Here is an 11,969-nt window from a genome sequence, read left to right as displayed (position 1 = left end):
TCCCGGCCCCGGCCCCAGCCCTTACATGGACAAATCTGCCTGCAGGGAAAGGCAGGAATTTGGGCCCTTGACGTCAGCCGCGGGCAGAGCGCGGCAGCCCGGCAGAGCGGGAGGCAGCGGCCGCCGCTTTCGCTTTTTGTTTCGGGGCCGTCCCACCGAGCTCGGGGCCACCGGCCGCCCCCGGGGAGGTAAGGGCCGGGGGGGGGCGCGGACGGAGGGATGCGGGAGGCAGGAGAGCCGCGGCCAGGGGGATGCGGAGAGGCTGACGGAGCGGAGGGAGGGATGGATGGATGGATGGATGGATGGATAGATAGATAAGATGGGTGGGTGTGCGGGGCGGAGCGCGGGAGGGGCTGCCCGGGGGACGCGGCGGGAGCGGCGCGGGGGTACCGAGCCGGGAGCGCGGGAGGGGCCGGCCGGGGCACGCCGCGGGGCAGGGGCGCGGAAGGGGCCGCCGGGCGGAAGGAAGGGGCCGGCGGCGGGGCCGGGGGCGGGCGGTGCGGGGCGGTCCCGGTGCCGCCCCCGGCCCGCCCCCCGCCGCCTCCTCCCGCCGCCGCCGCCGCGCTCGCCTCCGCTGCCTCCTCCCCCGAGGTATTGTTGCAGATAATAACTTGCCCCCTTCCTCCCCCCACCCCCGTCCGCCCGCCGAGGCAGCTGTGCCACAGCTGGAGCCCCCGGCCGGGGCGGGGAGCGCTGCCGGCCGCCCGGGGGGGCCGCCCTGGCTCCTCCCTCCGCCCGGGGCGCCGCGGCCGCCGGAGGGGCCGGCCCGGTGCGGTGCGGGCTCGGCCGCGGGGCGGGGGCAGCGCCGGGCCCGGGGCCGGGGCAGCTTCCCCGCTGCTCGGGCGGCCCCGCTGCTCGGCTCCCGGCCGGTGTCGGCGGGCGGGCCGGGCCGGGCCGGGCCCCCGAGCGGGCGGGCCGGTGCCGCAGGTGCACCTGGCCCGGGCTGGGGCTACCGCAGCCCCGCCCCGCCGCCCGCCGACCCCCGGCCCCGCGGTTCGTTGTAAATAATAAGTTGAGTAAAGCTCCGGCAGCTTTTTATATGCCGGGGGAGGCCCTGCCTTCCCCACCAGGTAAGGACGGAAAACTTTCCCACACCCTGACGTCACCCACGGCTTTTTTTTTTTTTTTTTTTTTTTTTAAGTATAAGTTTTTTTTGCCCTCCCCCGTTCTTGCTCTGCTCTTTCGAGCAGGCAAGCCTTACCCCTGCCATTGCTCAGGAGCACTCCCCGCGCCCCGGGGCTGTGCTGGGAAGCCGGCAGTGCTCCCGAGGAGGCGGTGATGAAGCAATTCCTGCCTAATTGCTCTGCCGCCTGTACCTCGAGGTGCAGCTTGGCCCTATTGATGAAACAAACGAGACTTGCTCTGGTTTGATTATTTTTTGTTTATTTCTTTTTTCCTCCACCTCTAGAAATTGACTTGTTAGCCCAGTTGTGTTGTTCTTGGGTTAGTTTCCTGTCTGTTTCTTTCTGTTTTGCTAGGCAATTGGTACACAAAAGTTTAAGGAGCTTGAAGGAGCCATAAAACTTCTTGATGTGTGTCCCTGCACATCTTCAACACCCTGGTCCCTCTGCAATAAAGGGCTTTTGACCCATGCGAAAAAGGAAGGTCTCACATAGAAGCCACAAGTGTTTTTGGACACATCTGGACTTCTTTGCTTCCATGACCTTATTTACCTATAGAGTTTGTGCTTATACGTTCCAGGAATGATTTCTGGGGCAAGATCTGAGAGAGTGGGGAGTGCCTGGGATCTGGGTGATACAACAGGTGCTGGTTCACGAAGTAATTAGAGAAATGGGATATTAGGGAAGTATGGGAACATGCAGAGCTAGAGAAGAGGACACAGCGTTTCATCTCTATGTTAATAATGTGGCTGTGTTCTTGCTGAAAAATGTTGGCTGCTGTCTTATGTGTAGCTCAGCCTGCTGTGCAGCAGCACAGTTTAGGGATCTGGGGGACTTTCTAATTATCCCCACCCTTGCTGAAGCAGGACTGGCCCACACAAGGCTAAATAATACTCTGGGATTTCCCTTGGGAAGTGTATGTGTCTGTGGATAAAGATTTATTGTTGAAAACTTCTCTCTGCCTGTTGGCTTGGTCTGTCGTCTCCTGCCCACCCCGTGGCCTTACAGCCTATTGCTCCTAAATTTATTCTGCTATCCCAATGTTTCAATTGTTTAGCCTCTATTGGAGAGTTTTTCCCTGCGAGATGGGCCGTCAGCAGCTCATGGTGTGGGTGGTGGCCACAGAGCCACCTGTCAGCAAGCCCCTACCCTCCCTGTCCCATCCTGCCTTTTACTTTGTCGTGATGCAGGTGCTGCTAATGGGCCCTTCAGGCCTGTTGCCCTTGTTTCACAGATGGTTTTCCTTCAATTGTTTTATTCAGGTTTTTTTTTTTTCCACCTGGCTCAGCTTGTGTAGGCTGGGTAAAACTGCCAGATCAGGGACACCTGGGTCCAGCATAGCAGTGGCAATAAGTTGCCATCAGTAATGGTCCTGTGGAGAGGTGCTGTGTAGTGGGTAGGAGACCTGCTTCCCAAAAGTCTCTCCCACCCTGTGTTATGTGGCTGTTGGCTGTGTGTGTCCCATGTTGCCAGCAGTCCTGGTTGGTGGCATGCAGTCCTTGTATGCTGTCTGGGTAAGCTCCTGGGTGGAAATGAAGGACATGTCCAGAAAAATGAAGCTAAAACTGTCTCGTTAAAGCTTCTGTAGGTGCAGCTCCAAGCTGCTCTGAATTGCTGATGTTCAGTCTCCATGGTGCCTGGGTCAGTGAGAATTACTGATTTTCTCACTGTACAGCTGTCTCTGTCTTGCCAGCCCTGATTGCCTGGTGTGGTTGGTACTGGTGGGGCCGAGATGCAGGTATAGAGCTGGGAGAGAAACTCAATTCCTGTCACGCAGAGGTGAGATTTTTACCTTTGGAATATGTTTGGAGATCAGCCTGGATGTCAGGGCAGAATGCTATTGAGCATGCCCATGTCAGTGTGGGTTCCAGCTTTATGAGTCTTTTCTCTTATTTGTGTTTGGTGGAGAGTCACCCAGCTTTTGGGGGGATAAAGTATTGAATGATGTTGTCTGTGATGTGCTGTTGTGAAACTGGGAGAAACTGACAAAAGCCTGGCTTTAGACTGGCAGGTCAGAAGTGATTTTCAGATCTTCGGAATCGTCCTTAATTTACCTGTTTTGTCTCCTGGAAATTTGCAGGGCACATTGTATTTCCAAGTCGCATTCCTCTGAGAAACACCTTCAGCTGTGCTGTGTTAGTGAGGTAATGGGAACAATAAGGAACTGGTGCAGTGTAATTGAAGTTTTCAAGCAGTGTAATGGCAGATTCAGGTGTGTATCCCTTGCTAGAGTACTTGTTTCTCTAGGCTGTTCAGGGATAAAGCTCCAGAGCTGGACTAGTGAGTTTTACACGGTATCTAATAGTGCTGGCTGCAGTCTTGCTGAACCTGGATTGTTTTTACATATATATATTCTCATCAGTGTGCATTTTCAATTATAACTCCTAGTAAGAATTACGGTGTGGGGGTTCACACTCAGAGTGGAGACACCATTCCATTTTGAAGCCTGGCTGTTGCCTTGTTTGTTAAAATCACTGCTTATGTCCACCTGCTTTATTATAAAATTTAAGTAATACCCTTGTGATCGGTCAAACTTCATGTATGTAGTTTTTGAAGAGAGATAGTATGAATGGTTGGGAGCTGGATAACCTTAGAGAGTTTTACCAGCAGTATGGGAGGTGTCAGAGAAACGGTGAGTGGTATGGAAAAGGGATGTCTGTTCCTTTGTACAAATGACAATCAAGGTGAAAGGGGTGGATTCAAAACTAAGAAACTTAAGTGCTTTTCAGTGTAAGTAATGGTGGCATTTATCATGCAGAATGTTGCTGAGAACAAGAGTTTAGCCAAGTCTGAAAGAAGATGGGATGGCTGTACAAGTGTCAGTTACATTCAGAGTTGTGATGATGCCTATTGTATCATTAAACATCTAATTGGAAAGAAGAAACAGTTTCATATAGGTTTCCATGAAGCATCTCTGGCTGACACTAGATAGACACAGATAGAGAAAAGCAGTAGCTTGGGTGGATGACAAATTGTTCCAAGAACACAGTTTCTGTGTGTCTGTGGAAACAAATACTCTCAGAGTGCCCGCAGTGGTTTCTCTATTGTTCTGCCCATCATGGTTGTGTGAACAATACATCCGCATTTTGTTGCTCCTCGAGCTTCTGAAGGCCTGACTTACACTGCTCTGTCTTTTTCCCTCTGAGGTCTTCTCTCCTAGACATGGCTTTGAGAAACACTTGCACACTCTGCTCTGGCTGGCCCCAGATGCTGGGTTTCACCTTTAACTGATTGTCCAGCCTCTGCTGTGCTCTGTGGCAGCCGTGCTAAGGTGGAGTTAAGTCCTTGTGAATGCATGGAGAGATTTTAAAGATGGCATCGGGATGATGAAGAAATATATACTGGGCAAGAGTAGGTCCTTTCCAAATCAGGATATTCTGTGTTTCTTTAGGTATGTGTGTGCTTTTTAGGTACTTTGTTTTTGATGGGGAGAAACCTTCAGGGAGGCAAGAGGAATATGAAGTCCATGTGACCCAGCAGAAGTCTGTGATTCATTATCTGTGTTTGCTGTGTGCACATGTGAGTGCAGCAGCGATGCTCCTGTCTGCAAGTCAAGGTCCTCCACAGCCAGTCTTTTTACCCCAGTAGCTTCCTCATCTCCGTTTGCTCTCGCTCTTGTATCAGTGTAATTCTGTGAAAAGCTAGAGAGATTACTGCAACTGCAGCCAGAACAGAGGAGGAAGGAGCAAAGGAGATGGAAACAATAACTTATGAAAGGATGTGGGTTATCTGATGCACAGATTCACAAGGAACAATGCCTTTAAAGAGCGTGGGTTATACATAGGAAAATACTTGAAATAACTTTACAAACAAGGGTTTCAGAGGAGGGATTGAAGGGAAAATCTTGTGTTTGGTGTCCATGTGTGCATTGGGGTGCTGGAGGAGAGCATCAGTAAAGTTTGAAGAACTCAGTGTTTTCCTCTTTCTGATTGAGGAAGCTCTTTGTTTTGCAAAACAGAAACAAACAGAGAAAACAACAAATCAAACCGAAAACCACAGACCAGAAAAAACCTCACAAAACATTAAAGCTTTTGAGAGCTTATGCCTGCCTGAGAAGCTGAGAGTTTAGCAGGGTTGGTTCTTTTCATTCATGCTGCTCCTGGGCATAGCAGGCCATGTAGGGCTGGTGATGTTTTCCAGTCCAAACATGAAAAAAACCTAAAACCCATTACCCACACTTAATCGTTGCAATTAAGGTTATCGGTAGAGACAACTCAGGGGAGATTCGGTTTTGATCTCCAGGAGCTGGTTTCAGTCAGAATCTGAGCAACTGTAAGAGCTGGCATGAAAATGATCATTTTTAAGTCATTGTCAGCAAGTCTCTGTCATTTTAGACTGTCAGTATCTGTTGTTGGGATCTGTGGGTGACAGTGACACACATGTGTGAGTCAGAAGAACTCCCAAACTATCACAATATGCTCAGGGAAGGAAAACAAACATCGGTGGAGTTGTGGGCTGCTGATAACCTTTTCTTAGACAAAATTATAAGCTTTTGAGTGTTGCAGGCTGTTAGGATGTTTTCTATTGCCCTTGATGGCAAAAGGAAACCCTAGAATACTGTGATTCCTCGGCAAACCCATACGTTACTTAGGTTTGGGGCAGGGAGTGATGCATGAGGGTCTCTGGCTTATGCTAGTTTTGTTACTGGGTACCCATCAACTCACTTTGGGGTTTGCAGTTCTGGCTGGGAGGATCTTGTCTTATGTCTAAGAGAGTTTATGCACATGAACACCCTCTAAGCAGGGGCCATTCAGCTCTTGGCTGCCTTCCTCTTCCTGCTCCTGATGCTCAGTGATGCTTCAAGGTAGGAAAACTTCTGCCAAATCTTGGATGATTGTGCTGCCAGTGGAAGAGTTAGTTGAGATTTAATATGGCCATTATCTTTAGGTAATAAAATATCAGCTAACTTGCATAACTATTTTGTTTAATGTCTATTAAAAGCCCCACATACTTCACTCACTGGGTGAAATTTAATAGAAGTTCATCTGAGCATTTACTGCTTATTTAATTTTAAAATAAGTTGATCTCCATGACTGGAGTAACAGGCACTAAGGATTTAATTAACATTTAGTAAACTGCCCTGTTAACTCTCAATTGCACAGTCAGGTCTTGTTTATGCATCAATTTGTAACTACCCTCTCTTTTTTTTTTTTTTTTTTTTTTTTTGGCCACTTGATCTCATTGTGGGGAGCTGCAGTCATCTTCTATTCTCCCTCTGCTCCTGATCTATTCTCACATGGAAAGCCTTTGTTAGGGCTGGGGGCTGGAATACTGCCGAGGAACCAGGACCCAGCTGCTCAGCTGTGAGACCAGCCCAGACAGCTGGGCAAAGGCAGGTGGGATAAAGGAGATGGAATTGACAGGTTGTCCCACAGGCCTTGAAAACGGATTTGTGGAGCCCCACGGGGTGGGTAGGGTTGCACTGTGTGGTGGGGTAGAAATGGTCTGGCTTCAAATCTTACCTTAAATTTGGCTCTTGTGTTTGAGTATCTCCTGTAGGGCTTTTTCAGTGGTGTGGCTGCTGCGTGGGATTCAGGTTGGCGAGGTTTGCGTTTTGGATGGAGGATGTTGGGATGTTGATACAGGTGACTTGTGGGTGGTACTGCTGCAGTGGCTGTGGTGCTTGTGCCCCAGCTGGGGTGGTTTCTGTTTCACTAAAGTGCATGTGCATTTTCCATACGCTGTGTGCAAGTACTATAAGGAGCTCTGTGTTTCAGCAGTTTATTACCTCACCTTAACAGATTTGAATTACTCCACTTAGTAATGCATGAATGAAAGCAAGGAATCTCCCAGATAGTGCAGGCAGCAGTGGCTCGGTTGGGAGAGTGATTGAATTAGCAGCTGATAAGTGATTGTTGCTCCAACTGCTGCATCATCATTGCCTCACTAGCCTGGGTGTCAGTGAAGTTCCTGTTGAAGCTCTTCGCTGAAGGACGTCGGCTGGCTTGGATTTAACACACCTTGCTGTTTGAGATAGAGACTTGATTTGCTTATCGTGAGCTTGGGCAAATCTTGAGAGATACCTGAAGGTATTAGTGTGACCAAGACAAGCCTATGATCTGGGTAGCCCCAGAAAAAAGGATAGTGACTATGGCAGCCACGGTGCAAACCTCCAGTTAATTGCATGCTGTTAACTTTGTTAAAAGAATGGTGTTAAAGTTGCAAAGTCCAAGCGTTCCAAAGCTATGAAATGCCAGAATGAAGGTCGTTGAAAGCTCAATTTCAGCCTCCCCTGCAAGCAGGTATTATGATATAGCCACTTAATTGCCAGAGCACCTACTCTTTGTGTCCAGAGTGGAAGGTGATATTTAATGAGCATCTTTCTGTTGCTTTTCTCTTTGTGCTGTGTGTGGCCCCAAGCCTTGTTTACCATGTACTGTTCAAACTTGAGACAGAATGCGGAGTCATTAATTTTCTTTTTGTGATTTTCTGAAGTGCTCTTTGCTCTTTCATTGGAGCACTTTGGAAGTTGGAGGAACTATTTTTCTAGTGCCTTCCCAATGTGAAGGAAAATTATTCTTGCCATTTTACTGATGGGACACTGGGGCTTGGAAAGGCATGAAACTAGCTGTCTCACATCACCCTTGACACTGAAATCATGGAGTAAAAAGGAGTTAGACCAGGGTTGTTCTCTTAAGTGTGCAGTCATAACTGATAATAAAGCAAAGAAATGGTTGGGAAGAATTGTTTGCCATAACAGACTAAAGTTAACATCATTTCTGCTCAACTCTAGAGATTACTCTGAACGGTTCCTTTCACTTATGCTTGTTTTCTCCCATATTTCTCGCCTCTTATGCATTATCATCGTTATCCAAGAGTGGGGGCAAAGGCTGTACTTACCTTGCATGAGTATTAAAATAGCTAGCTTAGTGTGGAAGCTGATCTTTGCCTCTGGCATTTAGAGGCTAGAGCAGCTTAATGCTGTTGAAACTGAAATGTGGTGGTGAGGAGGTCCAGATATGAGCCACAAAGATGGTTAAGATCCAGTGGATATTTATATATAAAAACATATTTCAGGGAGCAGAAGTAACAAGGACTTCAGATCATCTGCTCGATGCTTCCTCAGTGACTTGTTTTCCCATATACAGTGTGACTGACATTTTTCAGGGTAGTTGAAGCTTCTTTTGAAGCTTATTCATCACTTCTGATCCTGCAGGCTATTTTTTTGGAGAAGGAGAATTACGCCCTCCTTAGCGCAGTTTCACTTTGGTGCTTTTTCAGCGAATCCATTTATTTTTCGAGTTCCTTGGGATGCAGAGCCGAGCTTGGAAAACACAGCATTGCATCTTTGCCATTTAAGGACGTCTTGGTGAACCTTCTGCATAGTAAGTTTGAAATTCAAGTGTATGAGTAATCCAGCTGAACTCTGCAGTTACTTGTGTGCCTGAAGATAAGCGAGTGTTTTAGCACTGTCCTGTATCCAAATCCTAACCTGTTCCCAAGGCAGACAGGTGGGAGACAAATGAAGTGCAGAAGGATTAAAGTAACCGGGGAGATGTCAGGCTTCCTTCCTACTGTAGCAGGCAGAGCCTCCCATCAGTGAAGAAAGAGTCAGCCTTATGCAGAGCAGGAGATCCTATTGTGAGTGGTGCAGACATTTGCAGACTTTCAACAGTGGCATTCAGCAAAGGACTGTGGGGCAGAAGCATATTTGGAAGTTAGGAATGGTACCTTGGAGCACTGCATTGCTGCAGGAATGAGCGCAGGGTTCTTGGCATGTGGCGCCTCTTTTGAGTGTCTCCCTCTGCATCTGAGGTGTGGGAATGTGGCCAGAGCAGCAGGTGAACTTAAAACAATATAAATGAGCATGTCTTTCTAAGGCACTCCACCCACCCAGGTCCTTGAAGTAATTGGGTGAAAGAATGGCAACTCGCAGAGTGCCTGTGTGCCTCCTCCCATGGCTTGGCATGGTGTGTTTTCCTCTGTTGTGTGGGAGAACTGTGAACCTGGGGTGTGTGGAGGCTGGGGAAGTTAGCTGAGAAATTTTTAGGACTACATTGTAGCCTGGGAGAAGGAGCTATAAGAGCAGAGCTCATTGCCTTACTACACACAGGGATCCCTGCAGGGTGTGTTCATTTGTAAGTCATTCTGGATGAAGTTAGTTACTCCATACCCTCATTGCACACACAGCCCACAGGCAGTGTGTTGTGGGCATTGCTCCTACAAATGTCCCTGAGAATGCAGGGCAGGTGGCTTGATATCAGCTCACCTGTGCATTGCCGGGTTTATTGCTTTTCTGTGCTCTGCCCTAGGATAAGATAGAGAGGATTGCTCCAGTGTGTTACAGTGATCAGCTGTGCTACTTGTCCCCACCCTGTCTGAAGTCAGGCCGCTCTCTGGGCTCTCGTATTCACATCACCCTGCTTCCTGGATGCCATGGCCCAAGCCTCCAATCTGTATTCATTTGCATACCTGAGGTGCTGTTTTAGGGCTTGGGTTATGCTGTCAAGTGCCAGAAGTCCAAGTGAAAATGATCTGCTCCAGCTTTGTTGGCTTCAGGGCAGCTGTGTGCCTGCGTTAGCTGTTCCCCATCCCTGGAAGTGCAGTGAGGCACGAGCAACCTGATGGGTTTTTGCAACAACTCTTGATAAATTTCTTGTGATTTGATTCATGCCTGATTAAGGGTGTGCCCACTTTCATGGGTGGAGCTGGATGTGCAAAGGTAGCTGTGTTATCAGAAAGTCACTGGCTCACCTAATTTAGTTTCAACTCCCTTGGTAGAGGCACGTGCTTGAATGAGAATATATTCTGTATGTTTTAGTTGTGCAAATTCTACCTGATGTAGAATGAAAGTGATTCCATATGTTTTACGAGTAGTTCTGGGTATGGTATTGGTATACTCCTGTGTTCCTTCCACCCTTTGTTTTTGCTTCCATATTCCATAGCCAACATTTTCTTCTATTGTCCGTATCTCTAAATTTGACCAGTAGCATCTTAGGCTGGGCCTGGCACTTGTTTTGCTACCTGGAAGAAGAGTTGTGAGTCTGGCAAAGAGTGTGCATCAAATTCCTGTGAACCCAAGCACAGAGCACAAGCTGCACCCATGAAGTGATGTCTGGGTCTGAGGAGGTCCTGCCCTGGGAGATGAAGAATGGTGAGAGAAGAGCCAAATGATTGACTTGTGAACATAGTGACTGATTATGAGCAAAGATCAAAAGGATGTAAGAAGCAGAATGTGACTAAGATAAAGACCTGATAAGTATTGAAATGTGTGGAGGAAAGGGAAGCAGTAGCTTCTGACAGAGCACAGCTGTACATGTGGGACTTGCAATTTGGTGCAAAACATTTCTGGGTCACGGGCACCTTTAACAAATGGGCACGGTTCAACTGGAACCTACTTGGGCTCTTCCCATCCTTCCTAGGGAGTTCATCTCCCCCATGGCTGTTTATCGCTGCAGTTTCTGAGCTGTGCATACTCGCTGTCTCATTCCTCAGCCCTTACTCACAGGAGGCCTCTGTGTGAGGGAGGGACATGCAAGAGAAACATGAAACTTGTAAAGTCCCCTGCCACGAGGAATTTGGGTGGCTGATCAGCTGCAGCTGGGTGTTTGGGAGCCTGCTGGAGGTCTGTGGGCTGTGAGTGTGATCTGCAGCACTCTAGAGCGTGGGATGGAGCTTGGGGGAAGGTGGTTTTCCCCTGCAAAGGGCACTCCATCTGGGAGCTCCTGCTAGAGCTGTGCTGGCCCAGCCTGTTAGCAAAAGTCAGTTGTGCATTTGGATGGGGTGAAGTGGAGGAGGGGAGCAGTATGACTCACTGAAGTTATCAGCGACCAGAAGTAGGCTGTAAGCTACAGGGGACACCTTGTGCCTCCATCCTAAAACGCTGAAATGTGTCAGGGGAGATACAGTGGTATGTGCAAGTACAGCGTGTGGGTTTGGGTTTTGGTCCAGCATTCACATCCATAAATAGGCCAGCCCCTTCCTTACGCTAGTGTTTGTGTGTACTTCTCAAACATGAGCCAGCTAATCCCAACAGATGTTTGGCAGCCTCCAGGGGCCATAAGGAAGTTCAATATCATTGCACTTTGCTAGAGAGATGCCCAGGATTCCAGTAACACCTGCTAGAAGATCCCGTTGGAGCTGTGTGTGTTGGTGGCTGTGTGGGCTCAGCTCAGCAGGGCACCTGCTGCCATTGCCTCAGGCTGCTCTGTCAGTGTGTGAGGGCTGGGCTGGGCTTCCACTGACATCAAAGACACAACTTCCTTTACTTTGTGAGGGAGAATGGGATTTAGCAGTATGTTTATACACTCCCACTTTACTAAAGTCTAGTTGAAAGGAGGGAGCTATGGATTTTGTTTGCTGCCTGCCTTTGTCTGTGTGTTGATGTGCCCACCTCCGTGGGGATTGTATGTGAAATCATGATGCTCTGGGTTGGCCTGTATCCTTTATTTACCTCCCTCTCTTTCCCCAAATGTCAGTGTTTAGTTGCAAGCTTTAACACCTCTGAGGACAAGAAAGTGGCAATGATTTATTCTGGAGTTGTCTCTGGACTCTCCAGTTTGTGATTCAATAAGCCTTCAAGAAGGACTGAGGATCGTATTAATTTCTCCTGGCCTCTATTTTGTGCTCTGGCCAGGTGGCTCTCCTGGTTTTTCAGGCAGAGTTATAATTATAAGGCTGCAAAGTGAAGTGCTTGGGGTAGCAGTAGGATAGTTCTAAGGAAAGTTATTGAATTATTAGTAATCCAGGTGTTTCCCCACTCAGTTCTTCATCAGTCTCCATGAAATATGAATGATGGCTCTGAATACCTGTGTGTGGTTAAAATTTCCTGAAGTCTCCTCAGGGCACAGACTCCACCAGTTTTTGCCATTCAGCACCTCAAAGACAAGTCTTGGGAGTCTTCTATAA

The 11,969-nt window shown here is 48.4% G+C and overlaps 1 protein-coding gene across 5 annotated transcripts in view; it reads left to right on the top strand.

The window, feature by feature from the left end:
• The first annotated feature begins 534 nt into the window (after positions 1–534).
• Positions 535–11,969, top strand: part of LPP (LIM domain containing preferred translocation partner in lipoma) — a 331,939-nt gene continuing 320,504 nt past the window's right edge. For 3 of the 5 annotated variants that reach the window (XM_088170915.1, XM_088170914.1, XM_088170913.1), the window contains exon 1: positions 535–591. The gene's annotated coding sequence lies outside the window, so the exon portion shown is untranslated. Of the gene's footprint in view, positions 592–2,769; positions 2,901–11,969 lie in introns of those variants that run through there. The other 2 variants (XM_088170912.1, XM_088170911.1) reach the window with 2 other exon arrangements.

Source organism: Sturnus vulgaris, chromosome 10, assembly GCF_052056855.1.
Source record: "Sturnus vulgaris isolate bStuVul1 chromosome 10, bStuVul1.hap1, whole genome shotgun sequence".
NCBI classification, from domain to species: Eukaryota; Metazoa; Chordata; class Aves; order Passeriformes; family Sturnidae; genus Sturnus; species Sturnus vulgaris.
This window is presented reverse-complemented; position numbering and strand designations above follow the sequence as displayed.